Source organism: Haliotis rubra, unplaced genomic scaffold (genome assembly GCF_003918875.1).
Source record: "Haliotis rubra isolate DU_JTF1 unplaced genomic scaffold, ASM391887v1 Scf1016, whole genome shotgun sequence".
NCBI classification, from domain to species: Eukaryota; Metazoa; Mollusca; class Gastropoda; order Lepetellida; family Haliotidae; genus Haliotis; species Haliotis rubra.
This window is the reverse complement of record NW_025764911.1, coordinates 319,012-323,792: the sequence shown is the minus strand read 5'-3', so window position 1 is coordinate 323,792 and position 4,781 is coordinate 319,012. Positions and strand designations below refer to the sequence as shown.

Below are 4,781 nucleotides of genomic sequence, written 5' to 3'. Positions count from 1 at the left end.
CTGGCCATTGTATGTATATTCGCCTTGTTCGTCTCCGTGTACTCTACCATTCACTATGAACAGTTTGAAGGCATAACATAAAGTCTAACAACAATCTACCAAAACCGTTAATAACATTATCATGGGAATTACGATCTTCAACAGGAGGTAGTCGTCATCATCAACAGCATGAAATACATTATTCACATCATCATCATTAGACAAAGTCGGTTATTTTCTTTACCTGTACGTGCGTTGAAGTCGCCACAAATAAGAGTATGACACTCAGTCATGCCTTGAAAGGTTATCTAAAAAGATATTGTTCTAGTTGTTCAATATTACCGTTATAAGTCTTATGTTTATAGTAAGTTGATCCTGTTGGAGGGATGTATGTACATATCAGGTTGACGTCTTTATCTAGAGAAAACAATTCCTTAGCAAGTTTGAGACATAGAAAGTTATCGAGATCAGTTGTTATTTGTTCGCATAAGTTTCTAAGACCACGGTGGATACATATACAAACACCACCGGAATGTCTGCCATAGTCTGATAGCTTGATTGCAGGGCCATAAAATATATCATAACCTTCAAGCCAATTATAATTCATGCTTTCCACAAATGTTTCAAATAAACATATTATGTTAAAACTGCGCAGTTATTTCAAGAAATCGATGTCATCAACCTTATCTCTCAGACCATTAATGTTCCAGCTGCCAAGCACGGTCACCAAGAACTACCCGTGACCAACGCTGCTTATCTTCACCTTTATCTGGGCTCTATGCACAGGATCACCCTCATGTTATGCTTGAATAGCACACTAAGACAATCTGACCAAATGAACCTGCTTAATATTTCTTTTTATTCCAACAGTGTCATATGTATTGATACAGAGGTACAGACAATACAACACTCAATACTGCGACTTGTGAATCTGTCCTTGATATCTCGATGGTAATTTAACCTTTAGCCTCCTGAATTAATTTCAACATAAGGCGTTGTAAAGCGGATGGGTGATTTCAAACAGTCGGTGTGTCATAAATTAAGGGACAACTGAAAAACTATTTGGCACATTAATGCTAGATAGAAAAACGAACATTATTATCTAAAAATATCCTGATAATTTCAAACATACAGAGGTTAATGACGATAATGCCAATTTCCTGAATTTACCTGAATTACTTCATTGACAGTGGAATGCGTTTCATATAAGGAACCTGAATAAATCGTTAAATTAGCGCAAACCGATTTCAATATTCTTATTTCCGATATCTCATAATTATATGCAGTGACTTTAAAATCGTATATTTGTATCGGAAATTATCAGCGCGACTACAAAATAAAAAACATTTCTGAAAAAAAATAATCGAAAACGTTCGTCGTAAACAAATCTTATTTTCGATATCATCACATATTGTATTCAAATGGCACTATTACGTTTATTCCAACGTGTCATGTCATGAAAATTGCAGACAAAAATATATGATTTATGAATATTCACGAGTCCTAATTTCAAGTGTTATGGTTCGTTATTTTCAACACAAGCCCACAGAAAACCACAGTTGCATCGTGTTACATGTTCGAAAATCAAACATGGCACGCTTCGTCCAACCCCAACATAAAATGTTGCTATTTTGATAAGAACAAAGTTTACAGGACTAACATGTATAAGCCCTGTCGAAAGTTGAAGAATTTCTCATTCTACAAGTGCTTCATTTATCATTTTCAGCTTAACATGACAAGAGAGAAACATGAATTAAGATCGCGAAATCTAACTTGTTTTCTGGTAAGTGCAAAGGTCACCGGATGTGATGTCACAGACAGGGGTTGTCTGGTAAAAATCTTGAAATACTGAATATCGAATACTAACAGTAAATTTGGAGATATTTCGTCTGGCAAACCCAAATTTACCACAAATCACTAATTAGAATGATTAATCATAGCTTACAGGAACAAAACATTGTGTTTTTGACTATATAATTGGCATATCACGGAACCAGTTTGACCGTGTATGCTCCCGTGACCCGGAAACAGTAATCGATCACATGCAAGTTTCTCAGTATCTTTTATCTGAACATTTACCACCACTATATTCTACACTGAATATGCAGATAAGAAACATATAATTTTGAGGCATGTTGATGCTAGTTTGTTAGGTTTTTTTCACTTTGTTCGACGCAACAACGTTGACAAACATCGGTATCAACAACAGGTGCGCGGAAATAGGCGTGACGAAATCTGGGTTTCGAAATAACATTCATGCTTTTCTTATTGTGACAAAATATGATGCATGACGCATATATATTATATCATATACTAAAATATAGTATCAATTGTAGTTTCATGTGAAATAAGAGATGATTTAATAAATTGTGTGTTCATATTACGTGCATGCGAGGTTTATAGTCTCACTTCAGAACAATTTGAATTACATATCTAACTTTATTCAATAAATTAAGATCCTTGGTGAATACTGATGTTATGGTTAATATTACACAGCTGGTTACAACTTTAAACATTTTCATATATTTTCATATGTTAATTATTATAAATAATATGATTGGTATTTTTCTCTCCCAAATAGCATGGGTAGAGGCACTAAAGATATATCAATGCATTAGCAAAGTGTAAATAACCAAGGTTCAATGACTGTCTTTCAGTGATGTGTATCTTTATAAACTTGATAAATATGATAATTTTGTTACAAAGACAATACCATTTACCCAATCAGACCATGTAATTAATTCCCGCGAAAATAGGTGGATCTATCAAAAGGATGGCACAATTTTATTCGGTATCACGATGCATGTGGAGTTGTTTGTTTACCGCCGTTGCCATGATCGTTCCTATTCGTCCAATCGGTGATGTAACATTGAGATTGTTTTTGTTTATAAATAATTAAACCGAAAGTTACTAATATTTAGGAAATGGGAAACTTCAGTGTTTTCTCTTCACCAAAGAACAAAATTATTGATCAAACTATAAAAAAAATGTTTCATAATAAAGAAAATATTAGACAGGGTACTACTCGACGTGATGTGCCTGAAGTAAAAAAAGGCCGTTATTTTCGGGGGTGTGCCGAGAATTTTGCCGAACAAACCTTTAGTTCCCGGGCGTTTCGTTTTAAGATACATAAACTAATTGAAGATTATATATTTAGAAAGCTGAGAATTAATTCATTCAATACATAATTCAAATGTCACGTAAATCCGACTTGTTGAATAATTATTGCAAGTTTTATTTGGGAATGTCATTATGCTGCTCTCCTGTCGAATGGGTTCGACAGTAGCATTGAGAGGATTAATTCATTTGATGCATTTTAACTCATCGAAATAACTCCAGGATTGAATTTCGTGTTAAGTAATGTTCAAGGATCATTGAATCTGAATGTATTAAATTCGGCGTGACGAGAAAATGCTTCTAAATTGAGCATATTGAAGATCGACAGGAACAGAATAAAGATTGTATAACTTAATACAATATAGAAAACTATTTTCAGCAGAAATTTTTTTAATCGTGGAGAGTAAGGCGAACACAACCTTGCTATTTATAAGCATTTTATTAACATCAGGTTCAGAACTTCCTCCGTCTTCCCGTTCAGCCACCACCATGCAGCATACAAATATGCATGTGAAAGGAAGTTAGTGTCACGGTGCAGACTTCGCCAAACTCAGTTCTATAACGCTGTACAGAAATGCAATCAAGCTGTGCAGCGGCAACCTGCAACATATATAAATATGTATAAACAGACCATCTATACATGTGTTAATCTACGTGACTCGTCCACGAAAACATGCATCAACCCATTGGAGTCCAACTCGTGTTATACCGGGACAAGCCGAGTAGCGACTTCTTGGAAGTTACGACAAGAATGGGCTGCTGAATTCTAACCTGGTTCGTCAGGGTACACCAGTACAATGCTCATTTTCTTTACAATAGTGATAGGCGACGGACTATGACAGTATTGGTGTCCTCGTCATATAGCGGCAAAAATAAATACATTATGGTTTCGTCCACAAATAAATTGGGAATATAAACTACTAAGGGAAGTTTTGAAAATAATACTTTTGAAATAAGCTTAGGTTTCAAAAGTCTAATGAACATCTGTTCTTTTTCAACAAAATACTTATCGTATTTATGAAAGATGAAGGCAGTGACTGGTTCTATTTCACAGCCAGCTTAAAACGCCTCGTGTCAGATAGACCATTGAGTTAAACACAACTATCTGTGATCGATCTTTTGACTTACAGTCATATGACCTTTTCATTACATACATATGATTTCTGATACAGCTCGAGCTCTTTCACTAACATAACTGCAAACTTATAACATTAACCACTTATAGTGTAAACATTTACTGTAGGCATGAAATACATAACTTACAGAGAGCGGAGTGCCCGATTCGTTTTTGGCTATAGAAAACTGCATCCGCATTCCATTCCTCTACTAGATCTCTGCGGAGTCCTGGGAGATCCAATTGTTCTGGTGCCACACACCAATGAACCCTAGTCCCAAGCCTAGGTTCGTCCTGAGGTGGTTTGGTTTGACCAAGTTAAACCAATGTGTCGAACATCCAATTAAGACCTGTGTTTGCGCTTTCTTCCTAAACGCCGTGAACTAAGTGCTCTGAGTTAACTCACTCACGAAAATATGTCACCAACTGGGATTGAATTCGGTTTCTAATGGACAGACTGCACATAGAGCGCAAACATATCAACACTTACTAAATCATGCCGCCACTTAACACCAAGTACACCATGACAGCCAGACACGTGTTGAGAAACTGTCCACTTGCCCTGTCTGTA

At 35.8% G+C, this 4,781-nt stretch overlaps 1 long non-coding RNA gene across 1 annotated transcript; it reads right to left on the bottom strand.

Annotated features, from left to right (window-relative positions):
* Window positions 1-3,516: 3,516 nt before the first annotated feature.
* Window positions 3,517-4,781, bottom strand: LOC124269707. The gene is made up of 2 exons (XR_006896585.1): window positions 4,701-4,781; window positions 3,517-3,696 (listed from the first exon to the last, which is right to left on the bottom strand). It is a non-coding gene; the product is annotated as an uncharacterized LOC124269707 (long non-coding RNA).